Source organism: Camelus bactrianus, chromosome 1 (genome assembly GCF_048773025.1).
Source record: "Camelus bactrianus isolate YW-2024 breed Bactrian camel chromosome 1, ASM4877302v1, whole genome shotgun sequence".
NCBI classification, from domain to species: Eukaryota; Metazoa; Chordata; class Mammalia; order Artiodactyla; family Camelidae; genus Camelus; species Camelus bactrianus.
The window spans coordinates 102,683,858-102,711,820 of NC_133539.1; the positions used below are offsets into that span (position 1 = coordinate 102,683,858).

General features: G+C 45.9%; 1 protein-coding gene and 1 long non-coding RNA gene across 2 annotated transcripts in view; one reads left to right on the forward strand and one right to left on the reverse strand.

Moving 5' to 3' along the window:
- SLC9A9 (solute carrier family 9 member A9) overlaps positions 1-27,963 on the forward strand; it is a 500,318-nt gene that overhangs the window by 441,839 nt on the left and 30,516 nt on the right. The window lies entirely within an intron of this gene.
- LOC123616089 (uncharacterized) lies at positions 6,838-26,749 on the reverse strand. The gene is made up of 4 exons (XR_006723942.2): positions 19,787-26,749; positions 13,865-13,998; positions 11,364-11,520; positions 6,838-10,837 (listed from the first exon to the last, which is right to left on the reverse strand). It is a non-coding gene; the product is annotated as an uncharacterized LOC123616089 (long non-coding RNA).

The following is a 27,963-nucleotide window of genomic DNA, read 5'->3' on the forward strand; positions in this document are numbered from 1 at the left end:
TGGAGAATTTAGACTTCCTTCCTCTTTCTTTCCTGTCTGAACAAGCCCCGACAAGTGAGAGCTTTAGTTGAAATTCTAGAGGAATATGTTTCCAGCTCTCCACTGTACTCTCAGAATACTTGCAAGGACCATTTTCAACTAAAATTATCCTTAGAAGACTTACTTATTTCTAAACGTGTATCTGCTGACAGATTCAAGGGGATCGTTACTGCTGATGAGGAAAAAAACTACTTAATTTCACCACAAGATAAATGAGTGGCCTCTGTCACCACTGATAAGAACTCTGAGCACAAGGCAAGAGAACGTGGACCCCTGACCAAGAGACACACGTGGCCACTGATTTAAGTGCACGAGGTATAACATCCTACTGATGCTCCAAGTACTTACTTAGTGCCTACCAAGTACCATGCACTGTTTTGTTTACCATGATGGACAGGAACCATGGAGGGGAGAAGCTCTGTTAAAGAAGGTCGTCAGGAAGGGCTTTCTGCAACTAAAAATGAGAAGGAGCCAACATTTTGAGGAGAAGGCTTCGAGGAGAAGGCTTCGGGCAGAAGGAACAGCATGTGCAGAGACCTGGCAGGGAAAGAGCTTGGTGTGTCTAGGAAACAGAAAGGCGCCCAAGGTGGCTGGAAAGTGGCGAGGGAGAGCATGACCAGCGGGGAAGGCAGGTCACGCAGGGCCTGGAGGCCAGGCTAAGGAGGGTAAATTTTATTCTAAGGGAGATAGGCATCCATCAGAGAGTTTTAAGCAGAGGAATCGTGTAATCTAATTTCCTTTTTCACGGATCACTGTGCGAATGCCGTGGAGAACTGTAGGAACATGAGCATGGCATCTGGGAGGCCAGTTAGGAGGCGGCTGTGTAACTGTAGGTAAGAGACAGTGGTGGCCTGGATGCAGGGGATGGTGGTACCTTGAATCTAGTCTGGAGGCGGAATCACAGGACTTTCATGCATTTGGTGTGGGGAGTGGGGAGAGGGCAAAGGAGGAATCAAGACTAACTCCCAGGATTCCGACTTCAGCAACCATGTGGATGGCGATGCCATTTACAGAGACAGGGAGGGCTGGGTCGGAGCAGGGAGGGCTCCAGAATTCAGGGAGGGATAAGTTTGAGGTTGGCCAGTGGAAATGGTGAGTAGCTGGCTGGATATACAAGTCTAGAGCTCAGGAGACACAGGGAGATATAACATTTGTACATGTGATTTGTTAACCTCTAGGTGCTATTTAAAGCCATAGATGAGATCATCTAGAGAGATGGTGTTTTGGGGGAAGAGAGAAGGTAGGACAGACCATCCAGGTATACCAGTTTTTAGACCTAAGTAGAGGGACGGGAATCTGCCAAGAAGACTTCAGAGGAAAGGCCCAAGGGTGGGGGCCAGCCAGCAGGGTGCAGGGTCCTGAGGGCGCGGCACAGAGAATGTGGTCATGGTGTCGGGGGCTGAAGGACACAGAGAAGAGTCCTTTGGAGTTGGCACCACAGAGGTCATTGGTTGACCTTAACAAGAGCAAATTCAGTGGAGTGAATTCAGGAACAAAAAGCTGGCTGGGGGTAGATTGAGGAGTGAATAAAAATGAGAAAGTGAAGGTAATGAGCATAAATTAACTCTTTTGGGTGTTTGAGCTCTAAAAGGAAGCAAAGAAATGGGGCAAAATATGGAGGAGAGTTAAATACGGAAGATACTGGATCACGTTTGGATGTAGCTGATGGAAATGACTCAGGAGGGAGGGAGACAGCAGTGATGAAGAGTGAGTAAAAAAGGAATTCCCTGAAAAGGTGTCAGAGGATGGAATCCAGGTCCCAGAGGGAGGCACAGGCCTTTGACGAGGCGGGACAAACACTCAGAAGACAGAGGCGCAGAGGAGGAGGGCGCCTCCCAGACGGGTGGGAGTTTGATGGTGGGAAGGGGAGGTGGTTCCTGTCTCCCCATCGGGTGGCTTCTTGTTATCTTCCTCACAGCACGTGACAAGGTCATCGGCTGACAGTGAGGGTAGAGCAGGAAGCTAGAGGAGAGAACAGCAAGTCATTTCAGGGAAGAAAAGTAAATCTTCTTAAAAAAAAACACACAATAGGATCATGTGGCAGGGTTGAGTACCCAGAGGAGGTCTGTTACCACAACTCAGTTGAGTAATTTTCTCCAACGCTGTCCAGAGAGAGGATCCTTCTTGCTTCCTCCAGAAAAAGCCCCTTTACTTGCCAGAAAACATCTCCCCGCTCAGGTGCTGGCACTAAGCAGCTTCAGAAATGCCTGCCAGGACTAGAAGCTCTCTATGAAATGTACCCAGGATCCAGGGATGCCTAGGAAGACGGACAGAGGAGGGGTGCAGGGGCAAATTTCTTCTAAGTCTTCCCCTTCTCCTTCAAAGTATTCATTTCTCCAATAATTACATCCAAAGGCAGTCAAAACTTTTCACTGCACATCTAAGATTTTTTTCCATGATCACTAACAACTTTTATTGAATTTTATATGAATATCCATGTGCAACCAGATACATAAAGTGCTCAGAGGACAGTTGCATGCATGAACAGAAAACCAATACCAAGTGCTATTACAGCTTCAACCATAAAAAACAGATTCATCCTTCTTAAAGCAGTATATTAAGCCAGGACACATTATGATGCCTAAGGACTGACTGAGGGCATGTCAATACATTCCAGAACACGCACAAGTGCTGGCTGACACACCCCTCTGTGCTGGCCCTGAGCTCATCCTATAGGCAGAGACCAGGTTAGCAGGATTCACTATAAACAGTTACTGACAAGGCCCCAATAAACAGTCCACTACAATCCCCTTGGATGCTGCTTCTGATAGTCTTGACAAGCATGAGGCCCTGAGCTTTCATGAACACCCCACAGAGCCCAAGGGGATGTCTTGGCCTATGGAACACTCTAGTAGACATCTTTTTTCTTTTAATCTATAGGCATCCTATTCTGTACTAGTTAATACCCTAAAAGTAACCCTTTGAAGACACACACACATGCAGGCACACAAACCCACACACACAAAGGCCTAGATCCACTGAGGAAGAAACAGTTCACAGGCAAAATGAGGATCCTGACTCTTCTTTCCCTAGCTATATTAGTCAGGGCTCTTCAGAGAAAGAGAATAAATAGGATTTAGAGAGAGAGAGAGATTTGTTTTAAGGAATCATCTCACATGGCTGAGAAGTCCCAAAATCTGCAGTCAGCAAGCTGCAGACCCTGGAGGGCTGATGGTGTTCGGTCCAGTCTGAAGGCTGGTGGTATCAAAACCCAGGAAGAGCCAATGTTTCAGTTCAGGTCCAAAGGCATGGCAAGATGGATGTCCTACCTCAAAGGCAGTCAGGTGGGAGGAGTTCCCTCTTATTCCTGGCAGGGTCAGCTTTTTTTGTTCTACTCAGGCCTTCAACTGATTGGATGGGGCCCACCTGCACTGGGGAGGGCAGTCTGCTTTCCTCAGTTTGCTAATTCAGATGTTAATCTCATACAGAAACATTCACAGACACAGCTGGAATAACGTTTGACCAAATTTCTGGGCAACCATAGCCTAGTCAAGCTGACACTTAATATTAACCATCATACTGGTGAATTATGTAAATAAAGGAAAAAGACTCAGATGAGCTCGACCAATAGGTCAGGGCTCCTCCACCATCTTCCTGAAAGCCAGAGGCCAGGACTCCACCGCAACCCCCTCCTCTTCGGAGAAGTCAGCGGAAGGGCCTAGCAGCTTCCCGTTTAGACAAGCTGAGACGAGAGAGAAGACGATCTGCCTGGGGCACAGCAGGGGCTCCTGACTCGCGATCCAGGGCCTAAAGCATCATCCACATGTTGTGTGGATGTTCACCTGTCAAGGGAGACTCCATAATGTCACCAGACACTCAAAGGGTCTGTCACCAAACCAAGTCTAAGAATCATTGCTCCAGAGTGAGCAGAGCCTCCCTGAGAAACTAAAAATCTGAATCAAGAACTTTTGACATTCCACAATTACTAGAATTGGAGTTTTTAAATATTCCTTAGTTACCAGGAGGGATATACTTCAAAGCAGTGGACATATCTTTGGGCCTTAGTGCTTACGAGTAATGTGAGGGGGAGCGTCCCAGAGCATGCCTGACAGACAGACCACAGTGCCCATGGCCGACCCCTTGGGCTCACTGGAAACAGAATAGACCACACAGAGTAAGAACTTGAAGCTCCAAAATGAAAGGCAGCCAGTCGATAGGTAACTGGTGGGTCCCTGATGGTGAACATGCCAAGGGAAGCCAACCCTGGAAGAAACGCCTCCTGGAACAGGAAGGACTTCCAATGGCCGTATTTGAGGACCGCACTGACCCACAAGGGTCAGAGGGCTCCTTGGCACAAAGAAACGGCCCCAGTAAATTCCACACACTTCCCTCTCTGCCCAGCCACATCTGTTACCGCTCTGACAAAGCCGCTCTGACTGATGACCTACTGCCTGGCTCTGCCGGGGAGGCTGCGCGGTAACTGAGCTTCCTGTCTCACTCCCCGAAGGGTCTCTTGTTGATCTGTAATAACCCTCACGTCTCTGTTTCCCAGGGTTGTTATAACAAAGTACCACAAACTGGGTGGCTTAAAACAACAGAAATGTATTCCCTCACAGTTCTGAAGGCCAGCTGTTTGACATCAGTGCAGCAGCGGGGTCCTGCTCCCTCCAGGAGCTCCTGGGAAGAGTCCTGCCTCGCCTGACAGCTTCCGGCATCTCCGCCATTCCTGGGCTTGTGACTGCCTCCCTACAATCTCTGCCCGCACCTTCACATCATCTTCTCCCCTGTGCGTGTTGTGTCTCTATGTACAAATTCCCTCTTCTTATAAAGACATCAGTCACTGGATTTAGGGCCCACCTTGATCCAGTATGACTGCATCTTAACTTGATTAGATCTGCAAATAGCCTATTTCCAAATAAGGTCATGTTCACTGGCACTAGGGGGTTAGAACTTGAATGTGTATCTTGGAGGGGATACAATTCAACCACAATACATCAAATACAGAAACTTTCTCTTCTTCTGAGCAGGAGCTTGTTGTCATCGGCATGATAGTATGTAGAGGAGAGGCAATAATTCATTCAGGCAATATTTACTGAGCGTCCCAGGCCCTGAGGATGCCATAGTGAGTAAGACGGACGAGGAGCCTGTCCTCGTCATGGGGCAGCCTTATTTCTCCTGCCTTATTCCCTGTGTCCTCTACAGTGCAGTGGAGGGAGACAGAGAGTGAACAAGCAAGCAAGCAGAGTGACTTCAGAGAGCGGTGAGAACTGTCATCCCAGCTGCTCCCAGGTGGCCATCCAGGTGGTGGAGGGCTGAGCGGACCTCCGATGTCACCGGGCATGCGGTAGCAAAGCCCTTGAAGCACTGGTGCTAACGCATGATACCGCCCCACGGGGTGTGTGTAGATTAATTAGTTAATGTTTGTCAAGTGGTTTGAAGACCAGCGCGCTTATCTCCTGTAAAAGATTTTTACCGCTGTTCCCAAGAAGTCCATTCCCTTAGAAAACCAGGCCGCCTCCCAGGGCAGTGGCTGCTCTCCATCTGATGGGATAAGATCTTCCCCATGTTTTCATCTGTCAGAATAAGAAAAAAAAAAAGGAGGGGGGTTGTTTAATTAGCGGGCGGTGTTTTTCTGGAAACAGCTTCGGTGAATTAGCACAGAGGCTGCAACTCCCAGTGTATTATTATCATTTGTCTTTCCCCCAAGCTGACATTTGCAGTCTGTCGCAAATTCCTAAAGGATGGATGTACTAGAGGGAAAGCTAAGTGGTGAGAGTGACAAGCCACTAAGGATTTCTGTTGCAGTTGAAATTTAAAATCATGCAAGAAACATCTACAAGATCATTAGGGCAAAATGGTAGCACAGAGAGTAGAAGCCTGGAGGGGCTGGTGGGTAAATGCTCTCCTATTTTATGTTTCTATTTTCCTAACACGGCAATGGGCTGAGTCCTCGCCTGTCCCTGTGCTTCCCTGTCACGTTGTTTGGGTTGATCCGGTCACCTGGGTCCACTGTTTATACCTTCTTCTCAGGCAGGCAACAGAAATGGGTATCAAAGGCTCACTAAAGACCAGGAGAGATGAGCGAGACTCCACCACACGTCAGGGAGAAGTGGCGAGGATTCTGGCAAGCCCAGAGTTCATGCCCCATAAAGAGCAGCCGTTTGTGACTGATGGGTGGTTTTGATTTCTTCGGTCCAATGCATGCTTCCGGACGGTTGACTATGACATTTACTGACTAATTGTGAGGTCTGTGTGTCGTTACAAGTTCTGCTTGACGGCACTGAGTATTCTGAACAAGCAAATCACTTTTCCTCTCCATGTTTGTTTCGTCATAAGAAAAATACACCTAATAATATATCTCTCATATTTACTTCGCAGGGCTAATTGAATGTTACTTTGAGTTCCTCAAAGAAATAATACAAAAATGCTGCTTATCTTTCTTATTTTAAATATTGCAGTAGCGACAGCCTCTTCTCAATAGTTTTAATTTTTTTCTCATCTTCCCTTTGAAATATCCCAGTCCTGGTTTGTTGAAAGAAGGGCAAAGTGCATTTAGGAGCATTTACTGGTCATATGGTGAAACAACCTGAAATAGAGTTTTTGAAAGTAGATTATTTTTTAAAAAGTAAAAATAAAAAGGTGACTATATCAATATCCAGCCCCACAGCTGGTGGTTGTAACAATCTTCCAGAAATCGCATTGAGTGTCAAAACCTATAAAGAGATTGGATGGAGAGAGAAGGAAGAAATGAAACACAGAACATGTCAAATCTCTAGAAATAACGAACTTTGTAGACACCGCTTTCTTTACAAGAAAGGTAATAGATGTCTGCTTTCTTCACTGCCCAGGGTGTCTAAGTCTTGGAAGGTGTCAAATGTGGTTCAACAAATCCCATCTGTCCCCACCCACAAAAGACCTCGCACCCTCCTGCAGGCATGGGAATCAGGAGGATTTTGACTAAAGAATGTCTTTTAATCTCAGTAACACTGAGACATCCAGTCTGAGAGAAAAGGAAGGGGCAACTGAGGCAGGAGTTGGCTAGCCTTGCGCTCCGGGAGAGCCATGCTGAGATCTCCGTGAGCTGGGAGCATCTCCTCCTCGGAGCCGGCAAAGCGCATCATGTTCTGACTTCACCAGAACCAGATACCTGGCTGTCCAGAGGAGCTAGCAACTCCTACCTCATTTCTTTTCTCCTTCAGAGGCAGGTAATTCATGTCTTTAATCACGGAGGGGTCTGCATTAGGTTGGTTAGTTGAGGGGAGATCATTTCTCTTTCTCTTGGAAGAGTGCCGCAGGAGAGATTTGTCTGTGTTGGTATTAATAGTTAACACTCACCCGAGTGCTGGCTCCATTTTGAGCCCATTCCTAGCACTTTGCAAGTATTAACATTTTTAGTTCTCCTACCAACCTGAGGATCAGAACTAAGATTGACTCCTAGGCTCACCACTTAGTATCTGTGTGATCCTGTGCCCACGCACACTACCTGACCTCTCTGAGCCTCAGTTTATTCATCTCTGAAATGGAAATAATGATTGTTTCTTCCTGGGAGGGTTGTTGGGAGAATTAAATGCAGTAACACTTGTAAACTGTTTTGGGTGAATTTGCTTTAAGTGAATTTTGTTTTTAAGTGAATTGTCTTAATATGCATTTGCTGTTAATATTGTCAGTACCATTCTTCTCTGCTCCTGCTCTGCTGTGTCCATTGCATCCTGTTGACTCCCAGGAGGGCTGATTCTCCCCACTGTCCTGTTTTTCATCCATGTGAGATGGCCAGGGTTCTATGAAATGTTGAGACTGCACTACTTCATATTTACATGCCTGGTAGGTGGCCAACTAAATATTTTATTAATATCATTGTGGTATCGGTGTCTGTGCAGTCTTAAAGACACATCTCCAAGGCAATTCACTGCATGGAGCATTGTCTACTGGGCACTGTGCTGCATGCCAGCTCTTCTGGGAAGCACTGCAGTGTGGGAGAGGGCCTCTTGCCGCCGAGTTTGGGAATAACTTCTGGTCCTGTGTGCTCCCAAAGATTCCTATCTAGCCCCGCTCAGAGCACTGAGCACAGGAACTGAAGTTGCCGGTTTGTTTTCTGTCTCCCTCACTAGAATAGGAGCAAGTCTGAGGGCAAGCACTACGTTGTAATAATGGTCATATCACCATTGGCTAACAAGCTCCTTGACATGTAGTAACTGCACATCATAAATGTTGGGTGGATCGATCATGAAAATGAAATAAAGCTGGCAACCCTCTTTGTCCATGTGGCCGAATCTGTGGTCTTGTGCGTGGGGAGTGGTTTTCGATGTTCAAAGGTGGAAGAATGTCTTTGCCTGTGCAGTTTCAACAATGGGTCTTTTCCTCCTCAATCTAGTTTCAAACCCTTCAACTCCAGCCTCAGTGTCCCTCAGTGCAGGCTGCCTCAGCTAAGTATAACCCATTTTGTCAGTTGGAGGATCATTTCACAGAATCCTCTGACCGTAGCCTTGGGCAAGGGGACTTGGATGTCACGGCCTCCCCCTTGCTGCCGCCTGGCTCCTTTCATCAGCCGCAGATCCTCTGTGGCTGCCCTTTGGAGGCATCTTCTCTCTGTCTAGAACCCAGGCTTCACCTTCTCCAGGACCCTCCCCAGCTGGGGCCGTGGGATCACGTTCACCCTACCGGCACGCAATTAATGCGCACTTGAGCATTACCCCAGGGAAGCATCAAACACTGGGTTTATTTTCGCTCTGCCCAGGTGGGAATTCTTCCAGTTAAAGAAGATAATGTGAAAGCCTGAAACTGGTGCAGACAATAACTAAGAGTTGTCAAGTCTCCGACAAAAGGACAGGCGACCCCCTGGGTCTTTATTGTCTTACGGTTCCTGTGCCATGATCCTCACACATGGTTTTAAGCAAAGCTAGGTAGCAAAGGGACTAGGTGACCTCTTTCAGCTCTCCTTGGGGAGGCGACGTGGATGTTTGCTTAGGGCCAGCCGTGTACGCACTCTGCGCGCTGAGCAGCAGAGGGAAGAGAAGCGGACCGCTGGGTTTTGTTTTGTCATGCCACGCGGCAGTACATCAACTCTTGAAACACAAAGAATGCTTTATACAGCCGAGCAGAACAGAATCTTCCCAGATGGAGTGTGTTGCTGCTAGAGGCTCTCACCACCCATCAGCCCTGTCAGGATGAGCCAACTATATCTTTGCAGAGATCTAATTTTAGAGAGATCAGAGCTTGGTAATATGTGCCCCGTATAATGGGAATAAAATGTGACTTCCATTACTTAGACGACCAGAAATGTACTATAAACTTGTCTTTGCTGGGGCCTTACGGCTGATGCATTTTAAATTTAATTTATTCCCAAAAATTGATTTTCTTTATTTGATTCGCCTCCTCTCTCAGGCTTTCTACTAAGACTGCCCATTGTATGACCATTAATAACCACAGGACTCTCTGAACTTTCCTTGAGTATCACACCTCGAGGTTGTTTGTTTCTGTGAATTAGATTCTTAATTCTCTAATAAGGACATTTCAAAAGCCAAACAGTATTTTATGTCTAACTTCCCAGGTGCTGAAGGGCTAATGGAAACAGCACAGCCCCCCAGCCTACCAGCTACTCACTGTTGAGTGCTGTAACAGACCAATTCTGAGAGTCCCAAGGGCTGCTCTGAGGTTCATCAACAAGAGTGTGGCTCTTGCCCCAAAACGGAGTGAGGCCAGCCTGGCTGCCTCTGTCTCAGGTGGCATTTTACTTCCAGCTTTACAGATAGTGCCAGGGAATTTGCTCAGGACCAGTTAAAATTTGGGACAAGCAGCCAGTGAAAAAAAAATCGGAATTCGTTTTATCTCTGTGACATGGGGAACCATAGCCTCCAGACAGGCTGGCCAGTAGGGGAAAAGCAGGACTAAGGGAGCTCTTTTTGCTTCAGCTGGAGCAACTTCTTTCCTGCAACCCATTTAGAATGATTTAGATGGATTCGTTTCCATGGAGTTTTGTTTTAAATTCTGAGTTCATTTGTAGTGATACTTGCTAATCAATTTTAAGTGGAAACAGCTGCTGTGTGTCACTCACACAGCCCCCCCCCTTCCAAATGGGGAAAACTATAATTCAAACCATTCGCTCCCCACCCCCAAAGCGTACTCATAATGCCTATTCATATGACTCTGTCTGCTGGACTGCTTCCCTCTCTTCCCGGGCCAGCCCTCAGTGGGGACAGTTCAGGGGGAGAAGGGCCAGACCGCTGTGGGGAGAGGTAGGCGAGCCGGTGGGGCATGGGACCCTGACATCCAGTGACACAGAGCAGTGTGTGACCTCAGCAGTAAGGAAGGTGAGCTACATGAGGCAGCCAGCTTTCTCCTTCCACTCGTCCAATACTTATTTATTTAACGGTTACTATGTGCTAAAAACTATGCCTCCTGCTAGGGATGGAAATGAGAAGATATAAACCTTGTTCTTAATTTGCTCATAGTCCAGTCGGGAGATGAGCTTAGAAAGTCATAATTCAGGGAGTTAAGTCCTGTGATGGAGGTGGACACAAGGACAGCGGAAGCTCCCGAGGGATTGCTGAACTCACTCTCCACCCTACCTGTGCACACCCACATCCTCAGTCTCGCAGAGGCAGGTCTCGTGGCGTGATCAGCTCCATGCCGAGGCCGGGCATGGCCACTCCCTGGAGACAGCTTCTGCTCGTGTGGGATCAAGGCCGAGTCTGCCACTCTCTGCCTCCCCGCTCTGTGCTTCCACTTCCCATGAGTGGCAGTTCCACTTTGAAGGCCAGCATCCTAGCCAGGGCCATTTTCCAGGACCAATCCAGGAGAAGCAAGGCATGCGGCACGGCCTCGACCCAGAATGGAAGAATGAGGAAGACCCAAGTGTTCCCTGAAAGCCAAGAGGTCAAAAGATTATGAACTTTCACTCCTTCATTGTTCTCAGGACATGGGTTTCTCTATCTGTAGAATGGTAGTAACACTTGGGGAGGATTCAGGGAAAAAATAGAACTACTGACATTCTGGTAAGAGAAAGTGAAGAAATCTTATGACAGGCAGCAGTGGCCTGCCTTCTGGCCATTGTGACTCCAGGACGGAGCAGGGCTGTAGCTTAGATCATTCTGCTGATCTAAGCAGCTGAGCCCTGGCTCTGTTACCTGTGGAGCTATGTTCCTATGGCTACAGGCAGACTAAAAAATAAAAAAAAGAAGCAGGGACAGGATTTAACCTTGGGGATGGGCCCCTTTCCCATCACTGGGCCCCATCCTCCTTGAGTGTCTGGCCTTAGAATCAGCAAGACACTGAACTGTGGTTCTTCTATTCACAGTGGTACTGAAGTTCCATTTCCTCAACTACGCAACCAGCAACAGCCAAACTCACTTTGAAGGACCATCCTGAGGATTAGCTGTGAGGGTTACCTGGTCCACAGTAGAAGATCAATTATTTCTTTTTTTTCTTTTTCTTTTCTTTTTTTTTTTTTAAAACCTCCTCAGCCTTTGTGCTGTTTCCTGTATAATATTATTAGCTTCATCAAAATCTCACAAGTTGAATTAGACCTCTTGCCCAGAGAATAACCTGAAAGAGGAAATTTGAAAAAAGAAGATATGTAATCTTTTTTTTATTGATATATAGTTGACTTACAATGTTGTGTTAGTTGCTGGTGTACAGCATAGTGATTCATTTGTACATATATACATACTCCTTTTCATATTCTTTTTCATTATAGGTTATTATAAGCTATTGAATATAGTTCCCTGTGCTATACAGTAGGACCATGTTTATTCATTCTGTATATAGTTGTTTGTATCTGCTAATCCCAAACTTCTAATTTATCCCTCCCTCCTTCCTCTTTGATAACCATAAGTTTGTTTTCTATGTCTGTGAATCTTTTTGTTGTGTAAATAAGTTTATTTGTCTCATTTTTTAAGATTTCACATATGAATGATATTATGTGATATTTGTCTTTGTCTGACTTACTTCACTTACTATGATCATCTCTAGGTCCATCCATGTTGCTGCAAATGGCATTATTTCATTCCTTTTTTACGGCTGAGTAATATTCCATTGGATATATGTACCACATCTTTATCCATTCATCTGTTGATGGACAGTTAGGTTGCTTCCATATCTTGGCTATTGTAAATAGTGCTGCTTTGAACATTGAGGTGCATATATCTTTTCAAATTGGAGTTTTCTCTAAATACATGCCCAGGAGTGGGATTGTTGGATCATATGGTAACTCTTTTTTAGTTTTTTAAGGAATCTCCATACTATTTTCCATAATGGCTACACCAAACTACATTCCCACCAACAGTGTAGGAGGGTTCCCTTTTCTCCACATCCTCTCCAGCATTTATCATTTGTGGACTTTTTAATGATGGCCATTCTGACTAGTGTGAGGTGATACCTCATGGTAGTTTTGATTTGCATTTCTCTGATAGTTAGTGATATTGAGCATCTTTTCATTTGCCTGTTGGCCATCTGTATGTCTTCATTGGAGAAATGTCTGTTTAGGTCTGCCCATTTTTTGATTCAATTGTTTGGTTTTTTTATTATTGAGTTTTATGAGCTATTTGTATATTCTGGAAGTTAAGCCTTTGTCAGTTGCATCATTTGCAAATATTTTCTCTCAGTCCTTAGGTTGTCAGAAGAGGTGTAATCTTAAGAAAAGCTTGTCCTCTGGGATGGAAGATTGACTGGGGAATTCTTTGAATCAGCAACATAAGACAGGTGTTGTCACAAGCATGAGATGCCATCTTGGGCTGAGCAATGGTCAGAGGTGTGAGGGGGATAACATTAGTCCCCAAATAATAATAATAATATCAGAAAATAGTAGCCAGCTGCACTGAAGGCATGTGCAATATGAGAGACCCTTTTAAAAGTTAGAAGATCTTCTAGGAAGCTGAGATTGCTACCCAAGGAATGAGTTGCCAGAGGAGGGTATAGAATATTACTTCTCTATCAGCTGTGAAAGCAAGGTAGGTCTTCATCTACTAGACAGAAAGGCAGGATGATGGAACAGATGACTTCACTGGGTCCCCCCTCATCTTCTGGCCTCTTGACCACCCAGTGTCCAACTTGGAAAGGCCATGTGTACTGCCTTTGTGTGACATCAAGCAGCTAACCTGCTTCTCTCCTTTGGGACAAGTTCAGAGGTAGTCAGATGGAGGTTGGAGTAAAGCTTTGAGAACAGTCTTTTCCCAGACAAATACCCATGCTTCTGAAAACATCAAAGCCAGACCTTTTGTAGAGGTGCTTTTGTGACATTACAACTGAGGGTCAACTTTTTGGCAACCATTTCTGTTTTTCCTCCAAAGTTTATTCCTGCTCCTTTGACTTTCTGTTGGATTGAGCCTTGTTGCAATACAGTTTCAACCATCCAGCACTGCCCCTAACCCACACACCTACCCATCAGTCCTTGTTCAGCAAATGACAGAAGTAGGTTGCACCACATCCTCTGGCACTGAAAGAGGGCAACTGAGTATTTTTCTGGGGTAGAGGGGTTGATTCTCTATAACTTGAAAAAGATTTAACAGACCAAATTGTCAGCATTCAGATTTTGTTCCTCCAGGAGGATTGGAGCTTAATGCTTTTTTCACCTTCTGGTAGACAAATAAAATGTGTCTCATCCCTCAATAGGACTAATGCATTTAACTTTTCCCCATTGGGTAGGAAACTGAAATATATTTTCTAAGACTGAACTTAGGAGGATCTCAGAGAAACTGAACTATGGACTGGCTGCCCTCACTCGAGTCTCATAATGTTTAGTGTTGGTATTCAGGCCACAGGGGAGCAAAGCCAGAGCAATAGGCAAAACAAAAGAACATTCAGAACATAGCTCCTCTCCCCACCATTGTCAACATAATTAAAAGAGGCATTTTCCCAATATTTTTATTTCATGTAATAAGACACGACATACCTGCTTCTAATACAACTTCACTTGTCCTAATCCCCCTGTTGTTAGTTCTACAAGGTAAAAGGTGTAGGAGCATCCAACCTGCCTGGGAGTGAAGGCTGCTTTTCCCCGGATCCAAGAGAAGAATTTCTCATAACCTAGAAAAATTGCATTATTTTAAGATGGAAAGACAATTTTGAGCTGGAATAAAAAGACCCTAGGTCAAGTCTCACATCTGCCATTTAATCGTATGCCCTTGAGCAAGTCATTCTTTCCCATGCTTTCAATTTCTTTATCTGTGAAAATGGGAACACATACCTCACAAAACAGACATTTAGAGTAGATGAAACATCATATTCTCATTAAACTGTTAAGTCCTATACAAATGTATGAGAGTGCATGGTATTTAAATAGTTTTGTTCCATTAAATTTCCCAGCTAACTGTAAGAGAAGGTCATAACCTAGGGAAAGTAGGTACATTAATTTATTAATGTAGAATATTTATGATCCCATATCAAAATAATCTGTCTTTCCACTTCACCAGCCGTGTAAGTTCTTCCCTAGGGAGACCCAAAAGGTTGAAATCTGAACTATCAAGGCATATTTATTTTGGTTTCTGGCTATTAAAAGTGTTTCACTATCTTTTCTGCTCACTGAGACATCCTTCCCTTTATTGCTAAAGTATAAACCCTCCTACAGGAGAGAGGTGTCGGGCGAGTAAGAACCCTGGCCACTAGAAACAAGGCAGTTGACCAAGGGCCAGTGAGTGCACAGCAAACTCACTTTTAAAGAAAGGACCGCCATCTCCCACTAACTGCGTGGGGCACTTAAGAAGCCAGTTTTAGTCTTGGCTGTACTAGGTGGGGAAAGTTCTCTGGAAATCATCTTGTTTACACAGAGCGCTTTTACAACCTCGGGCAACTCAACCTTTCTGGGTGCCCATTTTCTGATCTCTAATATGAGGAGGCTAAGGACATCTGACGTCCTCCCAAATAAACAATCCAGCCCGACTTGAGGACATTCAAGCATCCCTGGAGGATGTGAGGACGAGAATAGTTTTCCAGAACTTCAATTTTTCTTCTGACTTTGTATTCATGAAAATTATGACCGCCTGCACTTAGTAGTGTTTACACAGTCTCGTGAGCCTGGGAGACACAGGTCCTTGTGGATACACCAGTTCTCAGGGCTGCCCTCTCTGCACACACAGGGTTCGCACCTTCGTTTTTTCAGTCCCCTAGGGGATGCTCCATCTACCTAAACAACCATAACTCCACAACTCTACAATCTCTACAACTAGAAAGCATCCCTGGTGTCAGGATGGGAGCAGGAAGCAGGAAATATCCATTTCTGAAATTGGTGCAAACCTAGATTCTAAACTGGGATCATTTAAAAAAAAAAAAAAGTGCAAGACTTTCTGGGTTTGTTTTGTAAAGGCCACACCACCCCCGCATTTCACTCCAAGCTTCTCAGCCCTCACGTTGGCCTGATACCAGTTGAAAATTCAGAGCAGCTCCAGCTGTATGTGGCTTTCTCCTAGAAAGGAGATTATTACCCAGCCCTATGGAAAAGGAAGAGAGTGCCCAGTGGAAACTGTTCTTAGTTTACAACCTTATTCGCGGGCTGATCCGCACTGGTTGGCAAATTAGAGTTCCTTGGAATGTGAGCCTTTGGGCTTCCTTTCTAAGCTGTTTGAAAATGAAGAAAATGGCATATTGCCCTAAATCTCAGTGAATGCTGAGGGTGGCACAAAAAACCCTTTTCGGCTGACCCTGTGGCATCTGTCAGCTCAGCACCACTGCAGCAGAAGAAGGGCAGGTGAAACAAAGAGCCTAAAATTACAGTCTTCACTCCCACTGAAACAATACGTGTTTTGTTTGGCCCTGAGCCAGTTCATGTGAAAAGCACAACCTTAAATTGAAAAATATATCAGTTAAAAAAGTGAGCTGGAGCCCATGGTCCAGCCAAGGATCCCTCAGTGAGAGGACTGGCACGAAGGAGGGTGGGCACAATGTTAGGGAGTAACAGTATTTCCAGGAACAGAGACATTTTTTTATTCTCTAACTCTCACCCCTGGGAAGAGCAAAACTTTCCAACCACCAGGCACATGACCAGATGCCCCATGGAGAGATCTAGTGGGAATTCACTCAGACCAGACCCAGGGCATGGCTGAGAACATTCCTTCTTTCATTTCAACCTTTTCTCTTAAGGGGGGGATTAGATATCCCCCAAAGACCAGTTGAGATAGAGGGGAAAAAAAGGTTAAGAAGATGTGCTTTTAGAGAAACATCTGTTTGTTCGCCCCAGAGTGCAGAAACGTGAGAAGAAAGGGTCTGGGAATCCTACCCTCAGATGGGGAGTGGGGAAACCCTTGTCCTTACTAAGTAGAAACTATTAGAGAAATTCTGAAAGCAAGCCTGGGTCAGGTGGACTAGGCTTGAGAAAACAGGAACAAAAATACTCGGAAAAAAAAATCATCTAACCAGCCTAAATGAAGTTCCTTTTGTTTTGTTTTGTTTTGTTTTGTTTTGTTTTGTTTTGTTTTTCTACTTCTTTGTTTTTATGAGAAATTTTTCAGGAAAGAATAATGGCAAAGTATGATTATAAAGATGTCCTCTGGTGTTTCCTTAGCCAGGAAAGAAGTCGTATAGTACTGTGGAGGAGCAGGGCTGATCCCTGCCCTCCTCCATCTTGTTACATGGCCCCAGGCGAGGCAGCCAGCCAACTCAAGCCTCAGACTGCTCACGTGTAAAATGGGTTGACCTTTGAATTAGAGGAACTTTAGGAATAATCTAAAAACCCTTGATTTATGTATTCAAGGTTGGAAAGAGAGACTCTTTGATATGAACGGAGCTTGAAGGCCAAATAGAATCTCAGCAAACCCAGGGAGGGAGAAACTGCTTTCAAAAGAACATTAAGACCTTGCTCGGATGTATAAATGTCATGGAGTTGGCCAAAACAGATTTAAAGCTGGTAAGCTCTTTAGAGATTTCCTGCAATCCCCATGTTTTATAGAGGGAAAAATCTGAGCCTAGAAAAGCTGAAGTGACTTACAAAAGATCACCCAATTCACATTACTGTCAAGGTAAGAATTCAGGAACCTGTTCCAAAAGAGGTTGAGCAAGCCGGGGAAGCCAGGCCAGACCTCAGCAACAGTCACCCCACCCTCTGAACATTCCCTGGCAAGGCACCATGCTCAGTGCTGTTGATGCTTTGGGCCCCACAACTCTGGATGAGAGGTGTTATCCATCTCCAGGTCCAGCTTCATGGGCTTGAGACCAGTGGAGTCACAGAGAGGCCCACCCCCTAGAAGGGCCCTGGGTCTGCAGTCACCATCTTGAAATTCTTAATAGTTTTTGAACAAGGGACCCCACATTTTCATTTCACACTGAGCCTCACAAATTATGTACCTGGTCCTCATTATTTCCGTGTTATAGATGTAGCAACAGAGACAGAGAAATTAAATGGCTTATTCTTGGTCCTGGCCACTCATGTAGGTAGGGACGCAGACACGCGGAGTCACAGGCAGTGTGAAGGTGGACCGAGGGAGTGGCTAAGTGGAGGCTGTGCTGTCAGAGCCCCTTTGGGATGTCCCTTCCTCTGATGGCTTCAGACTGCTCTGTGCTCTGAGTAGGGTGACTAGCCATCCAGATTACCTGGGACTGTAGGGGATTCCCAGGACATGGGACTTTCAGTGCTAACATTGGGGAAGTTCAGGGCAAACTGGGAAGAGATGCTTACTGATCAGTTGCAGGCCTGGAGCTCTGGAGGCTTCCCAGACCTCATCTGTTGTGCCATGTCCTCTGTCCACTGGGCCACATGTAGATCCCCAAAGGTAGGGCTCATCCAGAAAGCCATCTGGAGACCTTGACCCAGACAGAGAGTGGGCAGTCAACCCACTGTCAGTGTGAGACTGGGGACCAGGCAAGTGAATCCAGAGAGACCAGTCTGTGTGGGAACAGTCAGGCTGCAGTCCATCTTCAGTACCTTGGCCAGGCTGGAGACAGCGTGGGTGCAGTCAGCCAAGAGTTGCAGGCAGGAGGCTGGAGCAGAGCCCCAAGGCGCACACTCAAGGGATCTTCAACTCATTCACTCTCTGACGTTAGGGGAAGTCACTGACTTTGCTGAGCCTAACCCTCCTCATTTGAAATACAAGAGATACAATACTAAGTTCATAAGGTTATTATCAAAATGAAAGATCACATATTTATATGAAGATAGATAGATAGAGCACAATTCAATATGGTGACCCTGAAACTCTCAGTTTATGCTTATTTAATTCCATAAAATTTTAAAGAACCCTATTATGAACCAGCCTCGGTGGGAGGGACCAGGATAACTTCAGCTCTTGTGGGACTAACCAATGGTGTGCGAATAAATGTTTAACAACCAGCTTTCTGGAGAAAAAGTAAAAAACTACATTATAGCATATGCCAATTTCCATGATGTAACTATTTCCACTGAGGCTGATGTCAGTCTACCAATGTGAGGTATCTGAATACAGAGCTGGGAAAAGTTGTGCTGAATCTGCTCTAAGGAGCCTGTCCCAGCTACCCTCTACTAGAAAGAACAAACTCTGACCCCAAAAGTGTTATAGAAGTAGATGGAGAGGGGAAAACAGGTCGATACAACTTTGGACGGAGAGCAGAGGGTCACCTGGGGGAAGAAGATTTCTGCTGAGACCTGAAGGAGGCAGAGACATGACCAGGGGAAGAAAACAGCATGTTTTCAGGCCAGGAGGAAAGAGAAGGAAGAAGAAAGGAAAAAAAACATGTTTGAGAAAGGCCCGGAGCAGGGAAAGGCAAGGCTGTGGGGAAGCAGAGACCAGACCGAGCAGGCGCCAAGTTCCCCAGCTTCCACGACCATAGTACTTACATATTTTTTAGAACCTTCACTCTGGCTACAGTGTGGGCACTGGGTTGAGAGACAAGAGGGCAAGCAGGGAGATAGGCGTTGGCAGCATCCCAGGTAGAAGATGCTTATGTCCTGGGCCAGGTTTTATGTAATTCTTTGAAGAGACACTTACCAAGCTTGTACCAGGTACCTATACGTGTGCTAGACCCTGGTGATTCATCAGCGAGAAGGCTGTCCCAGCCTTCATGGAGCTTACTGGCAAGTGGAGATGTTTTAAAAAATTGGCCCCAACTCTTCCTTTCCCAGTCTACCCACATGGCCCACAACATCGGCATTAGGATTGTTAAGCACACAGATATGGATATAAAAGCTGTAACTTTGTCTTGTCACCTTCTGAGCAAAGGGAAAGGGAATCTTTTTCTTAATCCCAAAAATTATCATTTTGACATCTGGTCCAGGATCAGATATCAAAATATAAATTATTCTCCAAAGTTGTTCTTCATAGACCCAAATCAACTGGTTGACCCTGAGGAATAAAGGTATAAGCAGAGCCAAGTGGCACCCAGCAGGAGGAGTTAGATTGCCAGTGTGTGTGGGTGTGTCTGTGTGTGTGTCTGTGTATGTGTGTCTGTGTGTGTGTGTATAGAGGAGCTGTGACCTAAGGGTGGGAATCCTCTTCATCTGGTCTTGTAAACAATCAATCTTTGGAAAGATCTGTGTTTAAAACTGAGGCATTTAATGTCACTGGACTTAAATTTTAATAGGAATACTTTAGAAGGAAGGGAAGATGTTAAACCAGCCTTTTTAAAAAATTGCTGATAAGAGATAGATTTAGAATGTCTGAGGAAACATTCTGGGAAGTCATTATTATTTGCATTATCTTTATTGAGAGAAATCTCAGAGACTCAACCTTATCAGCGGTGATAATAGCATTTTATTGGCTACTCTGAAGATAAACCTTGGATGTCTCATTTATGAACCAGCCTTGGCTGGACTTTTATCAAGTCTGTCAACTTGCAGCCAAGTTCTTGACCAAGGCCTGAATGCCACCAAGATGAAGTCAAGTGTAAACAAGGTATAAACATTCCCACTTACCCCAAAGTGCCTCTCTTATAAAACTCCAGGTGATTGAGAGACTTTGGGTTCCTCTCTATGTTTCACACCTCAGACACAGGATGCAGTCCCCTGTTAACTCGTATGTTTCTCGCTTCTCGAGTTAAACAAAGGCACTTCCCAGACACAGCCGTTAGAGTGGGTGTTTCCTGGAAGGCTCGGCCACCAGTGATTCAGAAGATTAACCCCAGAAATTGGATTTTCAAGGCTCTTTCTCATCTCTCTCTTCCCTGAGGCTGTTTGGTAGAAATCTCACCTGTGTACAGGAAACAGGAAAAGGAGAAAAACACTGAAGAAATTTCATTTTGTTATCATAAGCAGACCTCGTACGAAGTTATGTTTAAGTCACAAACCAAAACCATTGGGTACATCATTCCAGTGGCCACTGAGAACTGACTGTAGTTGCTGTCTCCCCACAGAGATCTAAGACCTCACTGAGTCCTCTTTCCCCCAGTTTCCCTCTTCTAGCTGACAATATAAATATTTTCTGGAAATCAGTGCCAGTACATACCCAGCGGAGCATTTTGGTTTAGCTTTCTAAAGACTAACCTGGTATGAATAAAGTCTTTCTGTTGAGAAATGAAGGAACTAGATTTTTTTTTAATCACGTCTTTAGGGGCCCAAGGGGCCTTATCTGAACAGGTCTGAATCTAGCAATTTTTGGCTTTTGAGCCCTTGCTGGGCCTAGCAAGCTCTACAAGGGAAAATCTCACCAGGTTTAGCGCAACAAAATGAAGTCAGGTTCTGGCTCTGCCATGACCTGAAAGATGTGACGTGGAACACATCATTTATAAATACCCCTTTGAGGCTGAGTTTGCTCATATATAAAAAACAAATAGTGATACCATTCCAAAGTAACCATCCTCAAATGCAAATTCCATGTTTCATCCCTGCCTCAAACCGGACACTCCCTATTTCCTATAAGGTGACGTCTGGCTCTGAGCCTGGCCTTCAAGTTCCTTCACTACCTGGCCTTTCCCACCTGCTCTAACCTCATCCCCACCACTGGGTCCCCTCTTAACGGCCATTCGCACAAACTCTCCGGCAGCCTTGGCTGTTGTCCTGTTTCCCACCTCTGCTTCCTTGCACCTGCTGTTCCTGCTCCACGGCAGTTCTCTCCCCTCATCCCACCTTCCCCACCAAAAAGCCACCTGCAGCGGGGAAACATCTGCTTATCTTTGAAAACTCAGTTCAAACATCACTTTCAATGAGCAGCTTTCCCCCAACGCTCCTGGGCGCACGTGCACACACACACACACACACGCACACGCACACACACACACACACACACACACAGCGTCTTCGCAGAGTCTCTGGCTCTGTGACTCAGGTCTTGTTTTATGCTCCCTGCACTTTCTCTAACTCATCTGCCCGTGTCCAATCTGCACAAAGGCCGCGGATAGGCAGCCCATGGCTCTGGAAGAACGGGGGTCCGTGGGGACAGGAAGGTGGCTTAAGAGTTCATGTGTCACAGTGGACGGAAGAGCCTGGAAGTCAGGAGGGGAGGTGCCCAGAGACCCAGTGGGGGCTCTGTGATGGGAGGGGCAGGATGTGGTGGCTGGAAAGGGCCGGCAGTTGCCAGGGAGGCTGCCAAGGAGCCGTCTGTGGTGTTAGCCGTGGAAGTCTGGGGCTTAACTGAGGTGGATTTGTGAGGTGGGAGGGACTGTGCTGTCTCACAGAAGATCCCTGAGAACAAAGAGGATTATGCAGTTTGAAAATCTCCAGTTCCAGAAAACATGGTCCACCCTGATAGTGACCCACTTCACTCACACCAGTTTGACCCTTCCCCCCACTTCTGCCTCATCAGGCCAAGTCCCTCCTTCCATCCTCAGCGAGGGGACCAACCGTCCTGGCCCGAGGGAAGCTGTGTCCCTAGGGCCGCGCTCCCTGCCTCCGTGCCTCCTTCCTCCCCGCCCTGCTCCCGTCCTCTGTCTTCGCTGCCCTCAGTCCGTGTTGGTCACCTCTGTTCTATCTCTCTGGTCGTTTCCCCCCTTTCCTCTGGCTGTTTCAGGGGCCCTGTCCCCACGCAAACCTCACTCAGGCCCCCCTCACCTTTCCTGCATCTCCTTTATTGGGCTTTTTCAGCCCTTTAGTTCATTCCCTTCAATATTTGCTAGCATGAATATCTTTTCTCTTCAATATCATTTCCTTTTTGTCTTCTGGGACCCTTCAGCTCTGCCACGCTGCCTGACTTGACTTCTTTCTGCCACTGCGTCCCTTCGTTGGACCAGCACCACTTAAGCCCTGCTGTGTTCCAGGCAGTGTGCCAAGTGCTAGGGAAACGAAGATGCAGGAGCCTGTTTCATAAAGCCGGGCACGGCCATCATCCAGAGAAGCCTGGGCGGGGGGACCGAGCGGGCCGCTGGAAAGTTGTGGGACGTTCCCACCGAGGGGTCAAGGACAAGACTGACCCCGCAGGGCCTGTCTGTCTCCTCACCACGGCTCTTCAGAAACCATTTCTGCTCTCTTGTTGATTTCTCTGAATCTCCAGGTTGCGTTAAGTCTAAACTTTGCGTGAATAGAACAGGAAGGAATTCGTACCCTTAAAGGAGAGAGAGAGACACCTATAGTTTAAATGTGACAGATTTTCAAGACTCCCAAAATATGCATTTTGCATAGATGTCCAGATTTAGTCAGCAAGTCAGAACAATTTGAGAGACACGAAGGCGTGTTTTTGAAGCCACAGCTGACCATACACCAGTCCTGTGGTCACTTTGTAGGATTAGCCAAGTTTCGCAAATGAGAAAATGTGGAAATACAAGCACTGAAAGATTTTCCAAGGTCGCCCTGAAGGCCGTGATGGAGAGGGTTAGGGGCTGAGTGCTCCCTCTTGGGCCTGTTTCTGAGCTACTGTACAACACAGCTTCCTGAATGCAGATGTTAAACAGGTTTTCGCCATTAAAGTAAGAGTAAAAATGTTCTTATTTTGGCCATATTTCAGTGCCAGTCTCCTAGGGAAAGCGGGCCCCGTTGTAGGGAAATTAATTACTTCAAGCTCCTGGAATATGCATCAATCCGACTTCTTTTGCCTCACTAAAGAGTGCTTTGGACTTTAGAGAGAGGTCCTCAAACTTTACTGCTCATTAAAATACCTGGGAGCTTTTGAAAACCTTAATGCTCAGACCTCACCCTCGACCAGATTGGAAACTCTGAGTGGAACCCAAGCACCATTGTTTTTTAAAACCCTTCGATACACAGTGAACTTTGAGAACCAGCACTGTCGGAACCACACCCTGGGATCAGCTGTAGAGTTTCAACCATGACTGATGTTTGCATTGGGATTTCATTGGTTCGGGGTGTGGTCTGCGGTTGTTAAAAATCTCCAAATGATTCCAATATGCAACCAAGTTCAAGAGCGGCTGCTGAGGGGCCTCACCACTCAAAGCATAGCTCCATGGACCAGGAGCTGGACCAGGAGCATGGGCATCGCCTGAGAGCCCTTTGGAAATGCAGAATCTCAGGCCCCTCCCCAAACCTGCTGACTCTGAATCTGCATTTTAATAAGATCCTCAGGTGATTTGGTTGCATATTCAAGTTTGAGGAGCATTCTTTTAGATCAATGCTCCTTCCAAAGTAAAAAAATTTAGGAAGTAAAAAAGTTTTTACATTTTGAAACACTGGAGGTTTATCTCCTTCTTCCAATAAGGTAGGGAATAGGCACAAGAGTGAATCGCAGGATTTTAGAAATGGAAATAATAACAGCTAGTAATAAGAAATAGTATCTAGCATTTATTAGCATTCACTGTATACAAGCTACTTCGCATGCCAAGCACTCCACCTGCCCTGCTTTGTTTGCTATTCACCTCCTATGATACAGGTACAAGCACCGTGCCCATTTCACAGCTGACCCAACTCTGCTCGGCCCTAGGTGAACAGCTGCAAGACCACGCAATAGACAGAGGGAGGACTCCCCACAAGATTTCCAGGCCTTGAAAGCACACGCTCTTAACCACTTGGTCTGACTTTCCCAGCCGAACATTCTAAATGGGTTACAGATGTGCCAAGATATTGGTGCCCTCAGTCCCCGGTCAGTCTAGCGGGGCCTGGGAGGAGGGACATCCACTACAGAAAAAAGATCAGGTGGCTCCACTCTAAATTACACTTTTTCCAAATTATACTTGTTGCCCTTTGTCGGACAAAGAGGAAGCTGTGTCTTCTAAGGCTTAAGAGACTTGCCTAAGGTCATGCAGCCTCGCAAAGCCAGGATGGGCCCAGAGCCCAGAATCCCAACTGCCTGATGTCTCCTCCCACTAGGCTGCGTTTCTCCAAGTGTGGTCTCCAGACCAGGGGCGGCAGCAGCATTTGGGGGTTGTGAGAAATGCAGATGTCCAGGTCCCACCCCGCAAGCCGTTTAACAAGCCCGATGCTTGCTTCTCTGAGAGCCAGAGCACTAAGGCAAGCAGCCCCAGCGGCCCGGCCAGCGTGCGGGCTCACGGCTCCGGCGTGAGCCCCTGCTACAGGCTGCAGCTTCTCTGCAAAATAAAGATTTCTTACGGGGCTTAGCTTTGAACCAAGCTGAAATGTAAGTGCTGATTTAATCTTCTTAGGGCTTCTTTACCCCCATGACAGGAAAGAACTGTCATGCTCTAGAACAGAGGAAGAAAATGATGGATAACAGATGAAATATTAAGCACTCTTCCCATGCCTTCAGCCCACTTTCTGCTAGGACAGCAAACACGTGGGCATCAGAAAAGGGAAAGAGAACTGGCATTTCTTGAGCACCTCCTGTATGCCAAGCATCAGGCGTGCTGTGATACAGCATATATGCCTTGCTCACCCATCATCTCATGTGATAGACTGATCCCTGCCTGAGAAATGAGGAAACTGAGGTTCAGAGAGATAAAGCGACTTGACTGAAATCACAAAGTGGCAATGGTAGGTAGCCCCAGGGTTTTTCCAACAGCCTGTGCTCTGGTGTTTCTCGCCCTCCAGCAGGAAAGGTAAAGAGCTTAGGACACACGCAGTGTCTGGAATGATTGGGTCGGAATTCCCAGAGCAAGCTCCCAAAACAGCTCCACCTACTCAAAGCCCCTGGGATGCCTCATTCAACAGCCCTATGTTCTGTATCCTCACTGCACCACGGAAGCCGCTCTCAAAGCATGGAACAGACCGACCACGAGAACTGAAATAGTTCAGCTGTGCTCGAGCACCCTGAAACACTTAGAAATCTGTTCTTAACCGGCAGCATCTGTTCCAAGGCAGCAGGTCCTGCGTTGCCAAGACCCTGCTACGCGTCCTTGAGCTTTGCTCTTCAGAAGACCAGGTAACCTCTTGGCCACATCTCAAACTTGGGAAATGAACTCCCAAGAGAAAGGAACACATGGAGGCAGTGCTAGTGAGCCATGGCCTCCCCACCTCCCCAGTAAGAGCTCTTGTTCGTGCTGTTAAATGCAACAAGGCTCTGAGCTAGGATCCAACCAGTACAACAAAAAGGACACCAGTGAATTCAACCACAGGATGAGACAGATGTCTGGTTAAAGGGTAGCAATGGGTTGCAGATCCGTACAGACTTCCTTCCCTGTCTCTTTGCCCCAGTGCCTGCCCAGCACAACCTCTGAACACCCACTTCCTGACTGCCATGTCCATCCACGGGACAGACACACCCTGGTTAATCTGGACCCCAGGATGTGAGAAGCCCTTCCGACACTTGGTCCAGGTAGATAAGTTCTACAGAGAAAGTTTTGTCTCAGCCCTTCTCACTCATGCAAAGAGTAATTTTATTTGGATTAGATGCTCTGGTCAAAATGCAGATCAATATTTCTGTAAGGACCTCCATGGGCCGTTTTCCCCCTTGTTTGAGGTTAAGTCAGGGATTCTGAAAATCTGCATCCAGCGCAAGGGTTACCGTGTACTTGCCAATATCGGGACTCCAAGTTCCACTTCCCATTGCCCCTTCCAGGTACATACTATGGCCGACTCAAAGTCAAGAAAAAAGTTATTCAGACATGATGGACAATGGTGTCTCAATTGTACAATTACAATAATACGATTAACAATTGTAAGCCCTTGAAACAGGAGTGATGATGGAAAGACCCACAATGGTACCCACATGTCAGAGAATGTGGGGCTTCATTTCCCAGTGAGTAGCAGGGGCCGTGAGCAGCTATGTGAGGGGGTGTTGGAGAGGCAGGAGCCTTTGTATGTTTAGCTCAATTGTTGTGTTTCATATTATGAAAAGATGTTGCTATGTAATTACAGTAATATTGGAAATGGTCTGAAGTATAATTAAAAAACCACTTGACTAAAAGAAGAATGAAAGGTGAGAATGGTCTAGAAAAGGGCATAGGTGATTAAAAAGGTTAGCTGTTGAATGGATATGAGAGGCTGCAGATACACTGTCAGTGGTGGATTGTTGGTGGGGCAAAGTTTCTTTAAGAACTATTTTTCAAGAATGTCTTAGAGTCTGTTAACATTTACTGAGCATAGTCTCATGGGCTGTTTTATTTAATCTTTCCCAAACCATTTATCATTCCCACATAATAGATGAGGAATATGAGGCTCACAGTGGTTAATGGACTAGCCTGAGATTACAGAACTGATTAATGGCATGGGAGATCCTTGAATGCAGGTCTCTTTCTTTTAGCTTCTACTGCTTTGTGTATCAGGAAACCCACCTAAAAGTGCCTACAAGGACAGGGGAGACAGGGCAAATAAATGGAAGCTGCCAGATTTGAGGGGGTGGGGGGAGTGAAGTAAAAGCAATCAATATATGGCTTCAGTGTCAGGGAGATATTAGGGATTGGTGGGGACTATGGCAAAGTGGAAAATTATAGACAACATCTAAAGTGAACAGCTGGTACTCAGAACCAACTGTTTGTTACCTTTCAGGAGTGCAGACTCGATTGCCAGATCTGCTGATTGTTCAGATTTTCATATAAGGTTTCCTGTTAGTTTCTTTTAATGTTAGCTCAAAAAAAAATCTTAAATATCAGATGTTTACCTGTTCCATCAACAGGCAAAACAAAACCTATCTGCAAACTAATTTCAGTTCATGGACTTCCAGAGGTAACTTCAGCTTTTTCTCAACCAATAACATCAAATCTTTCCATTTTATCACAGATAAGACTTCATGATCTGATCAGCTCCTCATCTTGTACATGAAAAATTTTACAATAAGGGATAAACACTAATTGAAATTGTCAATATCAATCCTCAGATAATGTTATTTTTGACATAATTCTATTTCCTATATGGGACATGTGTAGGAAAAAACATGTCATCCACTCAAGGTTAGAATCCCAGTCCTGCTAAGTAGGAGTGGTGTGACTTTAAAGCAAGCAACTTAATCTCTCTGAGTACTCAGTTTCTTCGTCTGCAAAACGGAGACATTGACATGTGAATTATAAAGTTGAAACAAGATTTAAATAAGGCAATTATTAGAAGTTGTAGTATACGAAGCTCATCAGAAAGAGCTCAGGCAAGACTCTAGGGGTTGCCACTGCCCACCCTCCACCCCTCTACCCTCCCTCATCTGTAAATTTCTTTTCTTTGGGTGTTGGGACATCCCACTTAGAATACAACTTATTTTCTCAAAAAGTGAATGTAAAGTAGAAACTGGAACTTCTACTTTTGTCTGAAGCAGGCTCTTGCACTAGACTTCTGCACGTCCTTGGCACACACTGGGCCCCTTGTTTGGCTGTCGTCTTGCCTTATCATGATTTGAAAATGCACAGTCAGGATTTGAGCGTTACCCGACTCTAGAGGAAGAACCCAGATTTTTCCTTCCTGAGTGGGGAAAAGCCAAATTCTTCCCTTCTGTGTTTCTTCCCTGTGAGTCTCCTTTACTGTGAGTCACTCAGCCCACTTCACTTCCGACATTTCTGGTCACCAGATGTGGAGGAGGGCTTCCCCACAGCAACGAGCAAGTCTTGGGCACCAGCTGGGTGTCCTACAGTTCACTCAGTGCTGACACCATCTACCAGGAGATAGCATCAGATCTCACAGGTAGGGGCTCAGTCCCACAAGACCACTCCCCTCACCCCACTTCAGATGCGGGTCGCAAGCCCACATTATCCCTTGTGCTATTCATTGGAAGTTCCCCTGGTTTGATCAACTTGCCAGAGAGGCTCCCAGAACTCAGGGAAATCCTTACATTTACCAGTTTGTTAAGGGATATGATAAAAGATACAGACAAGCAGAAGATGAAGAAGCGCACAGGG